Source organism: Callithrix jacchus, chromosome 12 (genome assembly GCF_049354715.1).
Source record: "Callithrix jacchus isolate 240 chromosome 12, calJac240_pri, whole genome shotgun sequence".
NCBI lineage: Eukaryota > Metazoa > Chordata > Mammalia > Primates > Cebidae > Callithrix > Callithrix jacchus.
The window spans coordinates 19183133-19206957 of NC_133513.1; the positions used below are offsets into that span (position 1 = coordinate 19183133).

Consider the following 23825-nt stretch of genomic DNA (forward strand, 5'->3'; position numbering starts at 1 on the left):
TAGCCTTGTAGTATAGTTTGAAATCTGGCAGTGTGATGTCCCCTGCTGTGTTCTTTTTGCTTAGAATTGACTTAGCTATGCGGGCTCTCTTTTGGTTCCATATGAAGTTTATGGTGGTTTTTTCCAGTTCTGTGAAGAAAGTCAGTGGTAGCTTGATGGGGATAACGTTGATTCTGTAAATTACTTTGGGCAGTATAGCCATTTTCACGATATTAATTCTTCCTAACCATGAACATGAAATGTTTCTCCATCTGTTTGTGTCCTCTCTTGTTTCGTTGAGCAGTGGTTTGTAGTTTTCCTTGAAGAGGTCCTTTACGGTCCTTTTTAGTTGTATTCCTAGGTATTTTATTCTCTTTGTAGCAATTGTGAATGGCAGTTCGTTCTTGATTTGGCTTTCTTTAAGTCTGTTATTGGTGTAGAGGAATGCTTGTGATTTTTGCACATTGATTTTATATCCTGAGACTTTGCTGAAGTTGCTTATCAGTTTCAGGAGTTTTGGGCTGAGGCGATGGGGTCTTCTAGGTATACTATCATGTCGTCTGCAAATAGGGACAATTTGGCTTCCACCTTTCCTATTTGAATATGCATTATTTCTTTTTCTTGCCTGATTGCTCTGGCTAGAACTTCCAGTACTATATTGAATAGGAGTGGTGAGAGAGGGCATCCTTGTCTAGTGCCAGATTTCAAAGGGAATGCTTCCAGTTTTTGCCCATTCAATATTATATTGGCTGTTGGTTTGTCGTAAATAGCTTTTATTACTTTGAGATACATTCCATCGATACCGAGTTTATTGAGGGTTTTTAGCATAAAGGGCTGTTGAATTTTGTCGAATGCCTTCTCTGCGTCAATTGAGATAATCATGTGGTTTTTGTTTTTGGTTCTGTTTATGTGATGAATTACGTTTATAGACTTGCATATGTTGAACCAGCCTTGCATCCCCGGGATGAATCTTACTTAATCCCAGCACTTTCTGAGGTTGAGACGGGTGGATCACCTGAGGTCAGGAGTTCGAGACCAGACTGGCTAACATGGTGAAACCCCATCTCTAATAAAAACATAAAAATTAGTTGAGCGTGATGGCGCATGCCTGTAATCCCAGCTACTTCGGGGAGCTGAGGCAGGAGAATGGCTTGAAGTCGAGAGTTGGAGGTTGCAATGAGCCAAGATAGCATCATTGCATTCCAGCTTGGTGACAGGGCAAGACTCTGTCTCAGATATATATACATATATATATATGTATATATATGTGTGCGTATATATATATATGTGTGTTTGTGTGCATGCATGCGTGTGTGTGTGTGTGTGTGTGTGTGTGTGTTTATGGTTCTGACAAGGAATCCACAAACTCCGTCTGCCTGCCAAAGGGGTCCGAGCCACAAGAGAAGGTTAGAACCCCTGGTTTAAAAGTTGAAGGAGCAATGAAGGAAGTGGTGATGTACCTGTCTTCCATACTAATTCCACAACCTGGCCTCTCTCCCTGCTGTCACCCTTTCTTGCTTTTAAGCATGTCCTATTTGCCTGATCTCGTGCTCAGTGTCATTTGGATTCTAAAATGAGCAAGCCAGAGCCTCTGCCTCCCATGATCCAACTGTCGTAGAGGGGCACAAGTTCCCAAACAGGTATTAGGCACATCACAGATTCTTGCAAACTACAGAAAGTACTCAGCCATACTATGCAAGTTCCAAAAACTATCCTTGTGTAGCATTCAAGTGCAGGGTTTTGCAGCTGGAGAGCAGAAAACTGACAGTCATTGTATTCTTTGTGGTTTTCTTTCTTTGAGAAGTATTGGGCTCCAAGGGAAGATCGCTTTAGAGAGCATGTTCGGACTGTGTTGATTCCATCACAAGGGGAATATATCCCTCAAAGAACATACTATGCCTCAAAAGACCACTCTCAGACAAGTTTCTTTCTTCTGATGACACCATCTGTTTTCTCGTGGCCCACTCAAATCCTTCCCAGTTCCAGGCTAGAGTTGGGGAGAGGGGAAGGGAACTGACAGCAAGAACTATTATATTTTGACTTAATTTTTTTTTTTTTGCAGTTTCCAACAAAAACCTCATAGGAGCCATCTATCCCACTGCTCTTCTTAAAATGTAAGTACCAGAACATTTAGATCTGCCTTTGGGGTCCCATAGCTTGGGGTCTTGTATCTCACTGATGCCATTTTGGGATGTAACAAACGGTTGGCTAGATTTGCTTGGCTCATACCCACTGTCTTGAAGAAACAGTCAGGTGGGTAGAAAATTTCAGAGCCTCAGACATAAACCAAAAGGAAATGCAAAGAGAGAGAAGGCATCATCCTGCCTAAGTTGCTAGGGAAAACCTTCATATCTCATTTTCATAGTCTCCAATAAAAATGCAGAAAAGATTGGGAGGCCGAGGCGGGCAGATCACAAGGTCAGAAGGTTGAGATCATCCTGGCTAACATAGTGAAACTCTGTCTCTACTAAAAATACAAAACATTAGCCAGGCGTGGTGGTGGGCACCTATAATCCCAGCTATTCGGGAGGCTGAGGCAGGAGAATCACTTGAACCCGGGAGGTGGAGATTGCAGTGAGCCAAGATCATACCTTTGCACTCCAGCCTGGTTGACAGAGAGAGACTCCATCTCAAAAAAAAAAAGGAAAAGAAATACAGAAAATAATTTACTGAGAAAAAAATATGCATCTATTAATCAGCTTTAAGAAACATTCTGGACCATCCCTTACTAATAAATGCAGCTCCATGTTTTCCCATTGGTGAAATAGGGGAAATGATCCCTACCAAATTAAAGAATATATATATATGAGGTGGGAATTTTACTATGACTTTGAGTTACAAGGGAGGGGACTATCTTTTTTTAGAAAAAAATAACAAGTGGTTTTGGGTTAAAGGGCCAGTGTGAAAGGCATGATCCTACAGAAGCTCTGGTGACTGAAGACTTAGTTAAACTTACTTGTTTAGATGTGGACAAGAATTAAATAAGAAGTAGACATATCCATTAATAAATAATGGGAAGTTAATGTTAATAAACTTGAGGTGGGAAAGACTTAGAGCGACCTGGTTCCGAATCTCAGTTCTCCTGTTTACCATTTGTGGGATACTGGTCAAGTTACTAAGTTCTCTGGACCTCTGTCATCCACCAAGTTGTTGTAAGAACTAAATGATAGCTGTGCAATGCATTGGCTCACGCCTGTAATCCCAGCACTCTGGGAGGCCAAGGCAGGCAGGTCACCTGAGGTCAGGAGTTCGAGACCATCCTGGCCAATGTGGTGAAGCCCTATCGCTAATAAAAATGCAAAAGTTAGCCAAGCGTGGTGACATGCACCTGTAATCCCAGCTACTTGGAAGGCTAAGGCATGAGAATTGCTTGAACCTGTGAGACAGAGGTTGCAGTGAGCCGAGATCATGCCATTGCACTGCAGCCTGGACAACAAGAGTGAAATTCATCTCAAAAAAAAAAAAAAGAACTAAATGATAATAATATAGAACACTTACCATAACACAGGCTTATAGTATGTACTTCACAGTGATAGCTGTCATTATTAAATAAGATGTTTATGTTATTAAATAAAACCTTCCTTCCTATATTTATTCCCAAAGAATGTGATTTGCAAAAATACATTTTTATAATAAGCTTGTCTTATTAGCAAAATTTAACCATCATAAATGCTGTATTATCTGTTTCCCTAGAGTAAGAGATGTCCTTATGTTCATCTATCACCCTGTCATTCAATCAGTAAGGCAAGGCATGCATGTTTGAGGACAGTTTGCATTGTGACAACTGGGGTTGCAGGTAGAGGCCGGGACACTGCTAAACATTCTGCAATGTACACAACAGCTCTCACAACAAGGAATTCTCTGGCCTGAAATGTCACTAGTGTCCATGTTGAGAAACCCTGCCTGGAAGGAGTTAGCATTACTCTGTTCTATGCACACCCTCCTTCCTTCCTTCATTCATTCATTCATTCAAATAGTTGTTGACACCCAAGCATGTGTCAAACACTCTTTTAGGTGTTGGAGATAGAGTGGCTAATAAGAGGGACAAGATCCCGTTCTCATGGAGATTACATTTTAGCTCAGGAGACAGAGATGAAGTAATTACACAAATAATTACTTATTGATTACATACAGGTCACCAAAGAGCACATGGTGAAGTGAGAATGTGTAATAACAGGAATGATCCCAGCATGAGAGCTGGCAAGACTCCTCTCTGAAAGTGGTGTTTCAGCTGACACTTGAAGGATTTTGCAAGACCTTGGTGTTCCAATAATTCTGTGTTGGATCACTGAACTGAGGGCATTGTTATTCATAAAAATCATATAGAGACGGAATAGCGTGGCAGTTGAGGACATAAATTCTGGAGCCAAATTGTGTTGATTTGTAACTCTCTTGGGTGACTTCTCTGCCTCAGTTTTCTCATCCATAAAATGGGGATATAAATAATGCCTGCCTCATTGGCTTATGGTGAAGAGTGAGTTAAGTAATGTAATGAAATAATACAAAACATTCACAAAGCAAGCACTACATAAGTGTTAGCAATTATCAGAGTTAGTATTTCCATTCAGAATGGAGGGCCATGTTTTCTCAACTAGAATCTGTTCCATGTGCCCAGGAAATGGTGAGAAGTCACACAGCAAAAATGAGCTGATTGATGCAGGCTAACACATTTTCTGTTGATTCTGGCCATCTTTGTTTGAAAATGACAGCATTCGCGACTAGGAATTGAAGCTACATTCTTCTTAGAAAAGTAAACAATCCGTGAGAAAGTGTTCCTCTTGTCCTCCACTCTATTTCCAACACCTAAAAGAGTGTTTGACACATGGTTTGGCCTCAACAACTGTTTGCTTAAAGCAGACATGAATGAATGAGTGTGTATAGGTCAGAGTCAGGCCAACTCTTTCTGGACCAGGGTTTCTCGAGGTTTCTTTGTTTGGCGTCATGTCAAACGAAGACAAAGATGCAAAGCACAATTGCTGTTCATATGCTGCTATGTTTGGACTTGCCTCCGTCGTCTTGTTCTTTAAATCATCCAGGCCCTCTCTTCTAAGGAGCTTCCACTCCAAAGAAAAGAGGTGAAAATGTTACTTTTACAGCTGGCATAAAAATACTTCTTTGGGGATTCTAGTGTTTTGTTTTTGTTTTTTTAAGAAAAACACCTCAATAATAAGCTTCAAATATGTAAGGACAATAATACAAAGAATTAGGTGACCAGAGATGTACCCCAGAAAATTTGGGTTGGGAGAAATAAGAGGGCAAGGAAAAGTGAAAAATCACAGGAAAGCATCCTGCAAAAGGGCCAGCCAAGAATGGTCAATTTTTCAAGAAAAAATCATAAGTAGAAATAGCTGAAGGATTTTTAAGCTCATGTGTGCCTAAAAATCAATTTTGAAGTTGTGAGCTGGGTAAAAGTTGTTCATCACCTCAAATCTTCCTTTAAGACTGTTACATACCTAAATAAATGCCTTTTGTAAATTCTGGACTCAGAAAATTGAAGGAGAGTTTCTGACATTCACATCTGTGTTGGCCTCCCCAGAGTGAAATGTTGGTGAAATTAATAATAAATTAGAATTAGAGGTAATTATAGAAATATAAGATGCTGATAGCAGCAGAAATCATGAAGCAGAGATAAAGTTTTCCAGCAAAGTATGAACCTGAGTCGAGTTTAAGGAAACAGAAGATTATTACAGCTGACTTGTGGATCACATGACCTGACCTTTACAATGTTTCCTGTGGCAATGCACAGATACAGCACCTTTACGTAGAGCTTTTTCTCACTGGAGGGTCTAGGCTTATAGACCACTTTTATGATCAGAACAGACGAAGATAAAAAAGACGCTGTAAGAAGTCATTAAATTCTCAAAACAAAGCAAACAAAAGCGTTAAAATCACAAACCTTTAAAAGATTATAAAAGTATTAGCTAACCTTAAAATAAAACTGTCTTACAGACTAGAACAAAGAAATCAATAAAAGGGTAAAAATGTGGATATTGTATTGATTTAAGCTTCACTTTGTCTTTTAGATTAGAACGGTGAATTTAAACTTATACTTGCTTTCCCCAAGTTGCTAGCATGAGCTTTGTCCTGTTTGGGGTTATAGTAAAGGAGGTATTAGGAAACAGTCATTGGATGTATCTTTTGCTTAAGCTGATCCACCCTGGAATCTACCTTTTTCTGAGTTGGGAAGAGAGGGAAACAAGAAAAAACTCATTAAAAATGCAAGGACTTTTGCATGTTTAACATGACTTGATTCAATCTTCAATTGAAATTCTGGGATGGGTGTGGTGGCTCACGTCAATAATGACAGCACTTTGGAAGGCCAAGGTGGGTGAACTGCTTGAGCCCAGGAGGTTGAGACCAGCCTGGGCAACATAGCAAGAACCCATCTCTAAAGAAAAATTTTCCACATTAGCCTAGTGTCACACATGTCTGTGGTCCCAGCTACTTGGGAGGCCGAGGCAGGAGGATCACCTGAGCCCTGAAAAGTCAAGGCTGCAGTGAGCTATGATCGTGCCACTGCACTTCAGCCTTGGGGACAGAGCGAGATCCTGTCTCAAATAAATAAATAAATGAAAAACAATGACGTTCTCTAGAAGAACATGGGCAATTAATTTTGGCTAAACTGAGTTTGGTTTCTGGGTCTTTGTGACCATTGGCAACCTGCCTGGCTTCCTCAGTGTCCTCATCTGTCAAATGGGCATAATAGTACCTACCTCACAGGTTGCTGGGAACATGAAATGAGACCAAAAAAGGGTGTGTGTATTTGTACTTGTGTGTGTGTTTCTGTGTGTCTATTCTTGTTATTTGCTGTAATTAGGTTCAATAAGTCTCCACAAGCACTGAGTTACTGAATACTGAACCATTACTCCTAGGGGAAATACAGGTTTGGTTCCTTTGAGCTTCCAGTCATGACATTTCCATCAACTGATCAATACACAACCATGTTTTGTGTATTTCTGTGTCTAGACACCTTATCTAATCTATATTGATTCATTAACATTGACTATACAGCCAGCCCCACTATACTTCATACCTGAACGCAGCTCATCTAACACGTGCGTATTTTTCTCCATAAGCCACATCACAAAGTGCAGTTGTACTTTGCATCTTTGTCTTTGTTTTACATGGTACCAAACAGAGAAGCCTTGAGAAACTGTGGTCTAGAAGGAGTCAGCATTACTCTGATCTACGCACACTCTCATTTATTCATTCAAAATTTTTGTGCTTAGGAACACTAGATAGCCCTTCAAGATTGTGCTTGGGGACCATTTTAAACAGCAAAAATCACCAACAAAAGGCACAAAAGTGTGAAAAGCACAGCGCTAAGTAAACATCAAGATGCGTACTCATTTGCAGTATGGGAGTGGAACCAAGAAAGCAGATCCTGGACTTGTTGGATCTGAGCTATATGAGCACATTGAGTGACTCAAGTTTTTTGCAACTCTGCACGTGACTGGGAGTGACTGCAACAGCACAGCAGGTATTCACTTGGGGATTACAAATACATTTTTGTGAATAGGCAAAATCGCAAATACAGAATCTGGAAATAATGAGAATCAACTGGCAAAAAATATATGTATATACACAAATGTGTGCTTGGAACTAAATAAGTGCTTGGCTTCTCTCATTTTCTACTTTCCTGTTATATGCTAGACATTCTAGAGAAACCAAAGAAGTTTAAGACAGGCAATCTAGAATCTCAGTTTGTCAATAACAAATTCTGTCAAGTTGCAAGATAGAAAAATCAGCATGTAAAAATCAGTTTTATTTCTAGAGGCTAACAATGAACTCCCTTAAAAAGAAATAAAGAAAACAATCCTATTTACAAGAGCATCAAAAACATAAAATACGTAGGGATAAATTTAACCAAGAAGGTAAAACATTAGTATGTTGAAATCGGTAAGACATAGATGAAAGAAATTGAAGAAGACACAAATAAATGGAATGATATCTTGTGTTCATGGAGAAGAAGAATTAATATTATTAAAATGTCCATATTACACAAAGTAATCTATAGACTCAATGAAATCCTAGCAAAATTCCAATAGCATTTTTCATGTAATTTTTTTTTCATCCTAAAATTTGTTTGCAGCCACAAACAACTCTGAATAGCCAAAGCAGTCTTGAGAAAGAAGAACAAAGCTGGAAGCATCTCACTTCCTGATTTCAACATATATTACCTAACCACAGTAAGCGAACAGTATGGTGCTGGCATAAAAACAGACATAGACACCAATGGAATAGAAATAAGAGCCCAGGGCCAAGCACAATGGCTCCCGCCTGTAATCCCAGCACTTTGGGAGGCCAAGGCGGGCGGATCATGAGGTCATGAGATTGATACCATCCTGGCCAACATGGTGAAACCCCATCTCTACTAAAAATACAAAGATTAGCTGGGTGTGTTGTCATGTGCCTGTAATCCCAGCTACTCAGGAAGCTGAGGCAGGAGAATCATTTGAACCCAGGAGGCAGAGGTTGCAGTGAGCCGAAACCGTACCACTGCACTCCAGCCTGGTGAAAAAAAAAAAAGAAAAAAATGAAACAAGAGCCCAGTAATAAACCCATGCATAAATAGTTAATTAATATTGGACAAAGCTGCCAAAAATACACACCTGGAAAATGATAAATTTTCTTAAAAAAATGGTGTTGGAAAAACCGAAGATTCCTATGAAAAAAGGAATAAAATTGGATCCCCTATCTTCCATCACTCACAAAAATTAACTCTAAATGGATTAAAAACTTGCAGGTAAAGCCCTAAACTGTAAAACTCCTACAAGAAGACATAGGGGAAAACCTCCTTGACACTGAACTTGGCATTGATGTTTTGGATGTAACCCTAAAAGCACAAGCAACAAATGCAAAAGTAAGGAGGGCCAGTCCGGTTGCAGGGGCTCATGCCTGTAATCCCAACATTTTGGGAGGCTGAGGTGGGCAGATCACCTGAGGTCAGGAGTTGGAGACCAACCTGACCAACATGGTGAAACCCTGACTACTAAAAATACAAAATTAGCCAGGCATGGTGGCACATGCCTGTAATCCTAGCTACTCAGGAGGCTGAGGCAGGAGAATTCAGGTGGAGGTTGCAGTGAGCTGAGATTGTGACATTGCACTCCAGCCTGGGCAACAAGAGTGAAACTCTGTCTCAGAAAAAAAAAAAAAAAAAGTGGGGCTACATCAAACTAAAACTCTTCTGCACAGCAGAAGAAACCATCAATAAAATTAAAAGATAATTTATGATTAAAAGATACCCTATGTCTGGTAAAGGGTTAATATCTGAAATATATAAAGAACTCCTACAACTGAATGGTGAAAATAAAAAATAAACAAACAAAAATCCAATTAAAAAATAGGCCAAGGGTTTTTAGAGATTTTTTTCCAAAAAAAAACACCATACAACTGGTAAGCATGTACATTGAAAAGGTGCCCGGCATCTCTAATCACCAAGGGACTACAAATCAATACAGCAATGAGGTATCACCTCACACCTGTTCGAATAGCTATTATTTAAAAAAAAAAAGGTAGCAAGTGCTGGTGAGGATGTGGAGAAAAGGGAACCCTTGGGTACTGTTGGTGGGAATGGTAGAGTCATTATGGAAAATGGAGATTTCTCAAAAATTAAAAATAAAACTATCATATGATCTAGAAATCCAATTGCTGGGAATTTATTCCAAGGAAACAAAATCTGTAACTGATGGAGGTCTCCACATTCCTGTGCTCACTGCAGCATCACTCACAATAGTCAAGACGTAGGAACGGCCTCAGTGCCCATTGGTGGGTATTACTCAGGCATTAAAAAAAGGAAATTCTGCCATTTGCAACAACATGGATGAAACTTGAGGGCATTATGCTAAGTGAAATCAGTCAGAGAGAGAAAGACAAATACCGTATGATGTCAATTACATGTGGGATCTGAAATAGCCAAACTCATAGAAACCAAGAGGAGAAGAGTGATGGGCAGGGTCGGGGGTGTGGAAAGCAGGGAGATGTCGGTCAAAGGTACAAAGTGTTAGTTAAAAGATGAATACGTTCTGGGGATTTAATGTACAGCATGGTGACTATAGTTAACAATATTGTATACTTGAAATTTGCTTAGAGGGTAGATCTTAAATGTTCTTGCAGAAGAAAAAAGATGTGAGGTGATAGATGTGTTAACTATCTTAATTGTGATAATCATTTCACAGTGTATATGTGTATCAAATCATCATACTGTACCCCTCAATGTATACCATTTTATTTGTCAACTATACCTCACTAAAGGAAAATTAATTAATTGATTGATTGATTACAAATAGAAAGACCCTACAAACAGCTATGCAAATGGTTGACATATGAGTATACTGCCTGTGGTCAGCCCCTCTTATATAGGCATACCGAATTTCCTTTTCTGCAAAATATAGGGAATACTAAGACCTACCTCATATCCCGGACAGACTGTAAATCACAACACAAACAGCACAGAGGATGGGACCTGGCAAAGCAGGGTCTCAGTAAATACCAGCCGTTAGAAATAATCATGAGGACAACGGTGATGGTATCTATGGCAATTAATGTAATCAGTGCTGATGGTGTTCCCTTACTTCCAGGTCTGGAAATAGTAGCACCTGTAGATGCTTAGACTCCCGCAGGGCAGTCATATTTCCTGAGCCCCCGTAAGGAGCCTGGAGTCATGCCAGCTCTTTTCAAGCATCATCTCATGACCTTTGTTCTTTGCTCTAGGCTTTCCCAACCTCAGCCCCCCTGACATTTGGGAAACAAAGAATTCTTTGTTGTGGGTCTGTCCTGTGCATTGTAGGTGTTCAGCGACATCCCCGGCCCCTCCTCTCTAGATGCCAGTAGCAAACCTTCCATGCCCTTCTCTGTGGTAATCAACAATATCTCTAGACATGACAGTATGTCCTTGGGGGAAAGTCTCCTCCAGTCATGAGTTACCGGTCTTGACAAAGTTGTTTTCATGCCTCCTTTGCAGATGAAGAAAATGAGGATTAAAGAACCAAGCAACCGGCCCCCTGACTAGAAAGTGAATTTATAATAGAACTTCTTTTGCATCCCCAGGGGTGGGTTTTCATGAATTACTGATTTCTAAGCCTTTGAAATTCTCTGTTGGATGACTACAGGGCTGCCAAGAAGTTTCTGTGACAGAGCTCCCTGCCTCTCCAACTCCTCCAGAAGGCTGACAGCCCCATGGAGTGTCACCAAGCCTTGTGGTTACTCAATTTACCTGCCTGTCTCTGTCCCCAGCTTGCTGACCATGACTTCATCCAACGGTGATGGTGTTCATTTCCCAGCCTGTGGTTCCTCCACGCTGCAGAAGCCACCAGGAATCGGGAGTTGACTTCTTCACAGGTTGAGACCTGGATCACACTGGCTTTGCCACGTGAGATGCTGATTACTGCCTTCGCAGGTTTGTCCTGCAGACCCTGAGTTAATGACTGGATGAATGAATGCACTTTCACACACTAGAATACAGTGAATTTGAGTGGATTAGGGATGGTTGTTAGCTGCTTTTAGAGGGCAATTGCAGCTAACTGACCACGACTCCCTGTTTTTCCTCACATTTATTCAGCATAGATTTAATAATAGAGGTTTTAAGTTAATGTGCTTGTGGATAATTAACATGGTTAATTTAGAAGTGATAAAAGGTTTTGGTTTTGGGGACCAGGAGAAGCACCATTAATTGTAATTCCCCTTTGACTTCCCCTTGTGAGGACCATCCAGCACGAAGTTTACATGAGTAAACGGTTAGAATAGACACAAAGGAATGTGTGGTAAACAGACTTAACTGGGGAAGCTTTATTATCCTAATTTTACCCTGCAACTTAAAATTCTAACATAATTAACTGGCTGCCTTTAGCCTTTTCCATTAAAACCTTTTGGCCTTCCAAAAGGTTTGAGACTATAATTTTTTTATTGTACTTTAGGTTCGGGCTTACATGTGCAGATCATACAGGGTTGTTGCTTAGGTACTTACATGGCAAGGTGGTTTGCTGCCTCCATCCCCCTATCATCTATATCTGGCATTTCTCCCCATGTTATCCCTCCCCACCCTCCCTACCCCCCACTGTCCCTCCCCTAGCACCCTTCAACTGACCCGAGTGTGTGATGCTCCCCTCCCTGTGTCCACATGTTCTCATTGTTCAACACCTGCCTATGAGTGAGAACATGCAGTGTTTGGTTTTCTGTTCTTGTGTCAGTTTGCTGAGAATGATAGTTTCCAGATTCATCCATCTCCCTACAAAGGACCCAAACTCATCCTTTTTATGGCTGCATAGTATTCCGTGGTGTATATGTGCCAAATTTTCTTTGTCCAGTCTATCATTGATGGGCATTTGGGTTGGTTCCAGGTCTTTGCTATTGTAAACAGTGCTGCGATGAATATGCGTGTGCATGTGTCTTTATAATACAACAATTTATAGTCCTTTGGGTATATATCCAGTAATGGGATTGCTGGGTCAAATGGAATTTCTGTTTCTAGGTCCTTGAGGAATTGCCACACTGTCTTCCACAGTGGTTGAACTAATTTACACTCCTACCAACAGTGTAAAAGTGTTCCTATTTCTCCACATTACCTCCAGCATCTGTTGTCTCCAGATTTTTTAATTATCGCCATTCTAACTGGCGTGAGATGATATATCAATGTGGTTTTGATCTGCAATTCTCCAGTAATGATGAGCATTTTTTCATGTTTGTTGGCCTCATATATGTCTTCTTTTGAAAAGTGTCTGTTTATATCCTTTGCCCACTTTTGAATGGGTTTGTTTTTGAGACTATAATTTTTTAACTTTAATATTTTCCTAACATTTTGCCAGCCACCCTGAGTGTATCCCAACAATAGGTGGTATTTTTCTTCCCTTGCATCCAAGGACTCAGGCAAGCAGTAGATAGAAACCTCCTTGCAGCTCCCCCAGGCTGATTGGCAGCATCTATCCCTTTCCTCTGCAGTGGATGGGACAGCTCTTGGAGATGCCAGACCAATGACTTTCGGTCTGACCTGATCCGATGGCCTTTTTTATAGTAAACAATTTGTATTGTCTTCCTTACTATTTTGAAATGAAAATCGCAGCTAATAGAACCTACTCATAGCTATTTAAAAATGCCATGTTAAATTAAAAATTGAAAACTAATTTATTATAATAGGTATTTTTCATCACCAGAGACCCAGGGTTCCTAAATCACATATGCAGTATCAGGGTGAGTCACTGCTGAGGTATGATTACTGTGAGACTTAATGGAATAATAAAATGCATGAACCAGAGTGTAGAATCACCACGCCTGGGACAACTCCAAATGCAGGCGGAAATGGGGGCAGATAAGGTGATACAAACACCATGACCAGCGTTGCCATGGGTAACATGATTTTCCAAGGTGGTGGTCCTAAACATATAATGAACCAGCTTCCCTTGATTTTCATAGTACTGAAATTTCTGAAAATTTTAGTGTGTATTAAAACTGATTTTAAAAAAGTCTTAACGTGTATATGTAAAAGAGTTCATCTAGATAGCAATAGATTTAGAGTAATGAATGTATTTTTTTGCCTATACAAGTTCTCAGCAGGCATCTGAATTCTGCACAGGGTGGCAAGAGATTTTGTTTGGGTCAGACTGCCCCAGGCACTACCAGATGTCTGGTATCCCAGCTCCTACCAACTAAATGCTACTAGTGCCTCCTGCCATCACGATGATAACAAAAACATGCCTCCCCCCCCCTGTTCCCCAAATGTCCCCCTAAGAAGCAGTTCATTCATGGAAAGCGCTCCCAGTCAAGACCCCAAGAGAAAGTTCTTGGATCTCATGCAAGAAAGAATTTGGTGGGAGTCCACAGAGTAAAGTGAAAGGAAGTTTATTAGAGAGGTAAAGAAACAAAGAATGGCTAATTCATAGGCAGAGCAGTGATACGAGCTGCTGACTGAGCATACTTACATTACCTCTTGATTACGTGCTAAACAAGGGGTAGAATATACATGAGTTTTCTGGGAAAGGGGTGGGGAGTTCCCACAACTGAGGTTTCCTCCCCTTTTGAGACCACATAGGGTAACTTCTGGACATTCCATGGCGTCTTTAAACTGTACGGGCACTGGTGGGAGGGTCGTTTAGCATGCTGATGCATTTGAATTAGCATGTAATGAGCAGTGGGATGACCAGATGTCACTTTCATCACCACCTTGGTTTTGGTGACCCTGGGCTGGCTTCTTTACTGAATCTTGTTTTGTCTGTGAGGTCTTTGTGACCTGTTTCTTATGTAGACCTCCCATTTCATACTGGGACTAAGAATGCCTAACCTCCTGGGAATGCAGCCCAGTTAAGTCTCAGCCCGATTTTTCCCAGCCCCTATTCAAGATGGAGTCACTCTGGTTCACATGCCTCTGACAGTACTACCCCAAGGAGAGCCACTGCTCTAGATTTTGGGGGAGTTGTCCCAGTTCTCTGCCTTTCATGAGCCTGAATTCACTTCCCCTGTTTCTGTGATTGAACCCCAGACCTCAATCTCCTAGCCCATAATCACATCTCTGAAACTCACACACCCCCCCTACAGCCTGGCTGTCATCTCTGGCCCCGGAGGAGTTCCTTCACTGACCTTCAGGCTTTGCTACTTTTTTTGTTTGTTTTTGTTTTTTTGAGACAGAGTTTTGCTCTTGTTGCCCAGGCTGGAGTGCAATGGTATGATCTCGGCTCACTGCAACCTTCGCCTCCCAGATTCAAGCAATTCTCCTGCCTCAGTCCCCCAAGTTGCTGGGATTAAAGGCATATTGCCACTATACCCAGCTAATTTTTTGTATTTAGTAGAGACAGGGTTTCACCAGGTTGGTCAGGCTAGTCTCAAACTCCTGAACTTAGGTGATCCACCCACCTCGGCCTCCCAAAGTGCTGGGATTACAGACGTGACCTTGCCTTTGCTGGGTCTTCTGATGGCTTTACGATGTCGTGTCCATGTTTGTTTGTAGCAGGAGGGGTTGCTCTCTGCCTTAGTTTAGCCTGGTCACTTGCTAAAATCCTGGGTGCTTCTGTTTTCTCTCCCTCTTACTACAGTGCCTGCCCACCAAGGTGATGTGGTTCATGTCTCTCCATCACAGCAGCCCCCTGTACTTCCACTGTGCGTTGACCCAAAGCTGAGCCTGTGGTTTCCCAGGTCCATCATTTATGGTCATCTGATCCCCATCTTAGGACAATGTCTGTTCCAGGTTTTTCATCATAACAGGCCATGGTTCCTGACTTAAATCTGGCGTGTTACGGCATCAGTTTTTAGAAAGGTCTCAGCCATGGCCTCACACTCTCCAGGACCAACCTCCCTCCCAGGACAACCTCAGCCTAGTCTCCGCCTGTGTCCCCAGTCCAGCTCTCTCTTCCACGGCGGTGAGTCCCCCTCTGTTGTCCCTCATGCTTCGTGCTGCCAGCTGACCTCAGTCACAGCCGCATGAGTCAGCAGAGATATCAGATAACCTTGACCCTCAACGATGAAAGGGTCAGCATCTCAATTCCTTTCTCCCCAGAAGGGGACTCAGCCCCCTGTGCAAATATGCCCTCCAATCCCCCTGTCAATAATCTTCTATAATAGTTACCTATTTCTGCTGTCAACAAATTAACAACCTACCACAAATGTGGTGGCTTCAAGCAATTCTATTCTCTTACTGTTCTTCAGGTCAAAAGACCCCAATGAATCTAAAGTCAAGGTGTTGGTAGGACTGGCTCCCTCTGGAAGTTCTAGGGGAAGATGTGTCTCCCTGCCCTCTCCAGCTGCTAGAAGCTATCCTCAGTCCTTGGCTCATGGCTACACATCACCTCTCCACTCCTCCTCCTGCTTCCATGCTCACTTCACCTTGTTCCTCCTCTGACCTTCTTGCCTTCCTCTTATAAGGACTCTTGTGAGAACATTTAGAGCCAACCCAGATAATCCAAAATAACCTCTCTCTCTCAGGATCCTTATCACAGCTTCAGAGTCCCCTTTCCCATATAAGAGAACAGTCACTGGATCCAAGGACTAGAACTTGGGTATCTTTGGGGATGAGATGAGGGAAGGCCCGTTAATCAGCATACTACACCCTCCATCACTTTATGAAGGTGCATAGCAGTGTTGAGTTATCAAATGAAAGGAGAGAAATGTTTCATTCTGTTGCATACACCCTTTCTTCAAACCTGGCGGCACCTCCTTGGATTGCATTCATGAGACTAAAGAGATCATGGAATTGGTCTTTAGTGATTCAGACATTTCTCCCCTAACAGGACGTAGAAAAAGCTGACAGTGTTTACATGGAAGGTTCTTTTCCTGTATTAGTGCGAATTAAAATGAGGTATTTTACCTGAATCCTGCTAACACAGTACAGAATTCTAATGATATACAGAAAACATCCTGTACACACACTCTATGCCAAGTCCTATATGTGCTTTATCTCATTGGATCCTCCCCAAAGACCTTCTGCTGTGCACCATTATTCTCCTGGTTTCTGGATGAGGTATCTGAGGCCCAGAGAGCCTCAGTGACTTGCTCAAGCTTCCTCCGTTAGTAAGAATCAAACCCAATATTTGGAGCCAAACGTTCAGATTCCAGAGCCTTGCTGCTAACAATTGCAGATTATTCTGCTGCCCAGTTCTCACAATAACTTGCTGCGTGATACTGAGTAAGCCACTTTCACCTCTGAATGTTGATCAAAACAGGAGCATTGAGGTAGTTTGGATTTCTCAACCTGAGCACTACCGATGGACCATTTTGGATGGACCAGACAATTTTCTATTGAGGAGGTCTGTCCTGTGCATTGTAGGGTGTTCAACAGCATCCCTGGCTTCTACCCGCTAGCTGCCAGTAGTGACCTTTCCCACCTCACCCAGTTGTGATAAACATAAATGTCTCCAGACATGGCCAGATGTCTCTTGAGTGTGCAAAATCCCCCCTTGTTGAGAACCACTGAACTAAGTAATCCATCAGCACTTGCCAAACCTAGAACATTCTGGGATTTCGTTCACTCTTACTTTGGCTTCCGGTTGGGTGATTGCTTTACATTCAAGAAACTCTCCAGGCAGGCAAGAGTTAAAAGGCAGTGTGTGAGCTAACCAGTCTTATAAATTAGCACAAACATATGTCAGTGGTAAGTAATTAAGTGCCTCCATTGCATCACTAATAACATGGGCTGAGGACAATATTACCACTCAAAGTGCGCCGTCACGCATTTCTCAGTTTCTCCTCGCATGAGGTATAAGAGTAAACAGTTTGTTTAGGGGTTTAAACAAAAGCTGTTGCTTTTTTCCTTTGTGCGAAAGGAGACACCTCCCAAAATAGAAATAGCATCTTCTCACCCTCCATTCCTCCCACATTCTGCAAGACCTTCTCAGGAAGCCTATTTATGCACAGTGGACAAAAGGGCTGGTCCTCAGCGTTGATTTTTCTCGTTCTTTCTCGTTAGGATCTCAGGACTGTGAGTTTGTCTCCTAGCTTCCATTTTTCTATCACATTGTTGTATAGGAGATCCTCAGCTCAGTACTTCTAAATGGTATGTAGATGTTATTTTCATCTTATTTGGCATTATCTACCATTTAAATTAGGTTTTTTGGGTTGACTAAAGTCAGGAAAAACATGTTATTCTGTATTCCAACTCGACCTACCAGTTATGTGACTCTGGGCAAGGGGCTAAATATCTCTGAGCCTCAGTTTCATCATCTGTAAAAATGGGAACAATGATGCTTATGAATTGCCATAAAGATTAAATTCAATCATGTGTGTCAGCACCTACACAGTGCGTGGCATGTAATTGTTGCTGCCTTCTGCCAGTGACTAGTCAACAGGCAAGTAAGTGACATTGGGCTTTAGTTTCTTGCAGTCACTACTGAAGGGCTAATGTGCATGAGATGATTCAAACCTATACTAAGTAAGAAAGAGGTGGAATAATCAGCCCCTGAATAAATAATGAACATCTGACTACATGTAATTACTTTGGGAAGCACAGCTCTTACAGGTGGAGTCATGTAAGCTTGAAGCAGGGACACTGTCCTTCTAACCTGGACACAGTGTGATAAGCTTCTACACACACACACACACACACACACACACACACACTTCACATGCACCTAGACTGCAAAGATCAGATCCGTTGAGCCATCAAACTCCTGTATCAGCAGAAAGAGCAGGGCTAATATTTCCCAGGATTAAGTTGGAAGAGTTAGCATTCAAAAAAAATCTCTGGCTGCTGTTATAATGTTTAGTATTCAGCTTCTGAGTTAGCGGCTGCTCTCACTTTCTGTGTCAGTTAGCTTTCGCTAGATGATACTGTATAACAAGAATCCCCAAAATTTCAGTGGCCAACAACAACTTAGGTTAATTTCTCTATCTCGTTATATGCTGGTGGTCACAGCTCAGCTGCAGTGCTGCTTCATACATCTTAAAATTGCAGGATCCAGATTGAAGGCACTTCCCCAACAAAGACATGCCATGCATGGGGCAGAGGGAAAGAGAAAGAGGGCTGATAAAAACGTACAGTTATAAAACTTCCCCTTGAACATGGTTTGCAGTACATTGACTCATATACCATTGGCCAAAACAGGTCACATGGACAAACCTGATATCAGCAGGTCAAAAAGTCTACCCTCCTGTCAGTCAGAAAGCAGCCCAAGTCCCATCATAGCAGTGGAGAGGTGCATCAGACTCTTACGGAAAGAACTGGTGAATACTTGGGACTATACTTCCAATGGGGGGCGTGAGTCATGCTTTAGGCATTCCCAGGCCTCCTAAGATTTCAAATTAATTTTTAATTTTTAGAAGACAGGCCAAGTGAAAGGCTTCTTATATACACTTTGGGGGTGCCAAAGTTCACAGTTCCTCTTAAAGTTTCTTAGGGTCCATGGGTCCAACTAAGCTTATCTAACAGATTTCCAACAGATACTCCCCTAAATGCATTTTAGTTAGAGCAGGAATCCATTTATGAGAACAGTAATCCATGGTAAATCATCCCTTTCAGGCATCTTTGTGGCTTTTAGGTATTTTCAACTGAGAAAAATCACAATTTCTGTCTAGAATTGCTGTAGTGATGATAGAGCTTCCATAAATAAAAGCTGAAAGGATACAGAAAATGAGATATGTATGCACCTTTGAGGGGTAGGCTCTTAAGGAATGTAGAAATGCTATTGCCAGATGATGAAAAGGATGGTGAACAGCCAAATCTACAAGGGTTTTAAAGAAAATCAGTTCTTCCACTTGGTGTCTGGGGTCTCCCCCACACCTGACACATTGCAGGTCTCAGTGCAGAAGTCACCTTCTCCATCCAGACTTCAAATCAATTGCAGCGTCATTTTCTAAGAATTATTCGATTCTTCATGTGACTCATCCTCTCTACTGCCACTTGGAAGTAAGTTTCCAATCTGTCCTCCTCTAATTCTTCTATTTAAGCCTATGGCCCTTTCTTTTCCTACTCACCAGCACCCCTCAAATCCTGTCACCCATATTTTTAGTCTTCTGATTTCCCACATTTTCTCAGACTCTGCCTTGGTAAAAAGTGCTGTCTGGATGTCTCCTCTCCTTGCATGTCTAGGCAAGTATTCCATAACATTCTTGCAGCATCAGGTTGAATACAGACAATGCCTTGTTGTAGGCTCGTATTGCTGTATGTACAGTGATATGGCTTGGCTTTGTGTCCCCACCCAAATCTCATGTTGAATTGTGATTCACAGTATTAGAGGTGGGACCTGGTGGGAGGTGACTGGATCATGGTGTGGTTTCTAATGGTTTAGCACCATCTCCCTATTGCTGTCTTATGATGGAGTTCGCACAAGAGCTCGTTGTTTGAAAGTGTATAGCACCTCCCCCTTCTTTCTGTCTCTCCTGCCAGCCATGTGAATATGTACCTGCTTCCCCTTCCCCTTCTGCCATGATTGTAAGCTTCCTGAGGCCTCCCTAGAATCAGAAGGCTGTACACCTTTTAGAACCATAAGCTAATTAAACCTCTTTTCTTTGTGAATTACCCAGTCTCAGGTATGTCTTTATAAAAATGTGAGAATGAACTAATGTACACACCAAAAGCAAAAGAGCTCACCCATTTTCTTTATCACCAGCAACAACGATGTTAGCTATTGAGTATCCTATAATATTCTAGGCACTGGGCTTCATAATACTTATTTATTATATCCAGACATAAGTACAGGAGAAAATATATTATTACCCCAGTTAAAGAGAAGAACCAGTGGAGGCTCAGAAAAATGGAGTGACTTGCCCAAGGTCACGGAAGGTAACCACTGGTAGAGGAGGAAGTCAATCAAACTCAGTTTTACTCAACCCCAGTGTCCAGGTCTTCCTACCACGTCACACTTCCTTCCCCCTTTATGAAGCAAGCAGTGTGAAGTTTATGCCACACTGGGCCCGAATGATGCCCATTAAGTAGAGCTCACACCTACCTTGTTCTTACTACACACTTCGATTCACTCAACACACTGAAGAATGGAATGAGAGACACTCATTTCTGTCCAGACAATAAATCATTGGCTTTCTATCTGTCACCAGCTTGATTTTCCAAAGATTTGTTTTCGTCAGTTTAATGAATTATTGGATCACCTGGAAACTGTTCAGAATTAACCTGTGGCTGACATTAATGGATCTGCAACACAAGTGTCAAGATCTCTCTAACCAGCCCAATTTATCCTTTCATGAGGAGGCCCGCTGCCTGGCACAAGGTGATTCGTTTATTTCGAGGCTGCATCTGCCCGTGTCTGCAGCGGTGTGGTGCACAGGCACCAGAATGAGTCTGTTCAGAGTGAAAATGGCTGCCTCTATGCCAGAGGACCTGAGCACTGCAAGCTGCCTCAGCCCTGCCTGTGTGGGCAGGAGGTGAGAATTGTGTAATAAATCTTACTACCATTTGTGATGTTCTCCTAAGTTCTTTTAGAAGTAGGCTTTGGACTTCCTTGTTAGGATGCATCCTCACGATCCCTGAGTCCTCTTAGCTGTAACCCTAAACATACTCTAAATCTAGACAGTTCTCTCTGTGTCCACTGTTAATAGGCTAGTCAAGCTACTACCACCTCTTGCCTAAATAACTGCAGTAACCTCCCCCTTATTCTCCATGCTTCCATCCTCACCTTCCAATTATTCAGTCTCCATAGAGCAGCTGGAGTGATCATACTACATATGATGATAATGTCAACCTCCACTTTGCCTAGAATTTCTCAGTGGCTTACCATTTTACCTGGAATAAAATCCCGCAAAGCCTTCCATGTCCTAGCCCCTGCCTCCTCCCTCCCAGTCTCATCTGGTACTGAGATCCAGACTCTCAGTAGCATCAGTTAAGTAATTTATAGCCTTCTTCTCTTCCTCCTATATTCCACACTCATTTTTTTTTATTCAGTTTTGCTGACAGCTCTATCCACAGCACCTATGACAGAGCATGGCATAGAGTAAGCAAATAATAAATATATAGTGACTTATTAATTGGTTATTTTCAATGTCCTAATAACAATATGGAGAATTGGGAGATGGAAGGATGCTGATCACTCATGAGTGGTTTTCTGTTGTTATTGTTGTTTGTTTGGTGGTTTTGTTTTGTTTTTGTTTTTTTTGAGACACAGTCTCGCTCTGTCACCCAAGCTGGAGTGCAGTGGCGTGATCTCTGCTTACAGCAGCCTCTGCCTCCTGGGTTCAAGCAATTCCCCTGCCTCAGCCTTCCGCATAGCTGGGATTATAGGCGCATGCCATCATGAGTGGTTTTTAAACAAAGTTCCACCTGTTGGCAGTTCCGTGGTTCCTGTGCTCGCCTACCACCTGCTTAATGCTCTGGTTTTCAATTTCCAACTTATCTGTCCATTGACTCTCTAGACCAAGGATTGGCACACTTTCTTTCATCAAGGTTCAGATAGTAAAACATTGTAGGCTTTGAGGCCATTGGGTTTTTGATGCAGCTACTCAGTGCTGCTCTTGTTGTGCAAAAGCAGCCAGAGACACTACCTAAAGGAATGGGCCTAATGCAAGCCATGAAACTATTGACCTGCGGCATGCTGGATCCGGCACACAGCTATAGTTTGCTAAGTCCTGCTTTAGACTATAAACTTCTTTAAGTAACCCTAATACACGGTTGGCCACCACTTACCCAGGGCCTGTTGAAGAAGGTCCAATGTGGTATAAAGAAAACTTTACCCACTGGTATGAAAATCAAGAAAGCCACAGCCTTTCATTTCTGGGACTGGTTTCTAGCATCATGAATACGAGAATCAGGTCTATATTCCACTGTGGCCTCCCCTACTGACAAATGGTGCGGCCTTGGGCATGGTACCAAATCATTCTGTACAGCAATCTTTTCTCCTACAAAATGGGACTAAATAAATCTCTTGGGGTTGTTTCAGTTATCTTTTTTTTTTTTTGAGACAGAGTTTCACTCTTGTTACCCAGGCTGGAGCGCAATGGCGCGATCTCGGCTCACCACAAGCTCCGCCTCCTGGGTTCAGGCAATTCTCCTGCCTCAGCCTCCTGAGTAGCTGGGATTACAGGCACGCACCACCATGCCCAGCTAATTTTTTGTATTTTTAGTAGAGACGGGGTTTCACCATGTTGACCAGGATGGTCTCGATCTCTTGACCTCGTGATCCACCCGCCTCGGCCTCCCAAAGTGCTGGGATTACAGGCGTGAGCCACCGCGCCCGGCTCTGTTTCAGTTATCTTAAAGAAGATAACTAAAGTGAACCCAGATGAAGTGAGAGCCACCCAGCACACACACACACAGGTGCACACACATGCATACACACCCTACAAAAATACTTTTGATCATCTGTTTAATAAACAACCTGACTTTTTTCTCTCCTGAGGGTTGCTTACAATCTAGAGGCAGAACTGAATTGCTCAGGACAATAGAAAACATTTCTTTTGTGATGTTTTTTGGGGTAAGAGGAGAGAGAATAATGAAACCACTTGTAAAAAGAAAAGATTCCAGGATTTTTTAAAAAAAGGTATTTTAAAAAGATTTTTATGTTGTGTGGTATGTGATATAAAACCGCTCCCTTTAGTACAAGGTTACAGTAAAATATCTGTTTCTAATTACTGCATTGGGGAATTTGTATCTGTTTGTTTTCAGGGGAGGTTAATCTGCTAAGGAGGTGAATCCTGCTTTATGTTAGATATGAGCTGAGAATAAAGGCTTCTTTGCTTGGTACAAAGGCTTCCTTGCCTGGAGCTAAGAGGGCTCATGGATGGTGAGGATGCATCCTAACACCTACTGGGTGTTCAGTAAATGATAGTTCCATCCTCATTGTACTTTAATAATTCAATCTTTACAAAAAAATGTAAATCTCAACAATTCAGATGCAGTGCCAAAAATCAGTAAATCTCAAATGCTGGATGTTTATTAAAGGAAGAGAGTAATTCAAATGAGGCTTGTCCTGTAGAGATTCCTCAAGGATACATAAAAAATGGCTTGCAGTTAACATATTTGTTCTTAATATATATAAATGGATTCCACTGAAGTGCTGAAGTGTGCTTAAAAGCAATTTGGTTATAAGCAGTTTAAGCATTCTCTCTGTAACCTTTCTCCACACTGTTCACACCATCTTTGAGAAAATTTTTCCAAGAGCAGGGGAAACCAGAGATCAGTCCTTGCCTGAATTATCACAAATTACAAATGATTAATTGTCCTAGCATTCCCTGGGAGAGAAAACTTAACTTTCAGTTTAAAAACCTGGTTTCCAATTGGCATTTTTCTGTTTGTAAGCTGTATGATCATGAATAGATCTGTTCTTCTTTCTGTGTTTCAGTATCCTAAATAAATGGAAAAACATCCTGTGTTCATGGGCTGGAAGACTTAATAATATTAAGATGTCAATATACTGAAAGAAGTCGATAGCTCTTTCTGGCATTGTCTCATATCTGACTGTGATTCAACTCCTGAGAAAAGG

The 23825-nt window shown here is 41.7% G+C and overlaps 1 long non-coding RNA gene across 1 annotated transcript in view; it reads left to right on the top strand.

Annotated features, from left to right (window-relative positions):
- Positions 1–2038: 2038 nt before the first annotated feature.
- The window catches only part of LOC144578480 (uncharacterized), a 57401-nt gene continuing 35614 nt past the window's right edge, over positions 2039–23825 (top strand). Inside the window, exons 1-2 of the long non-coding RNA XR_013524330.1 lie at positions 2039–2093; positions 11218–11380. This is a non-coding gene — a long non-coding RNA (uncharacterized LOC144578480). The remainder of the gene's footprint in view (positions 2094–11217; positions 11381–23825) is intronic.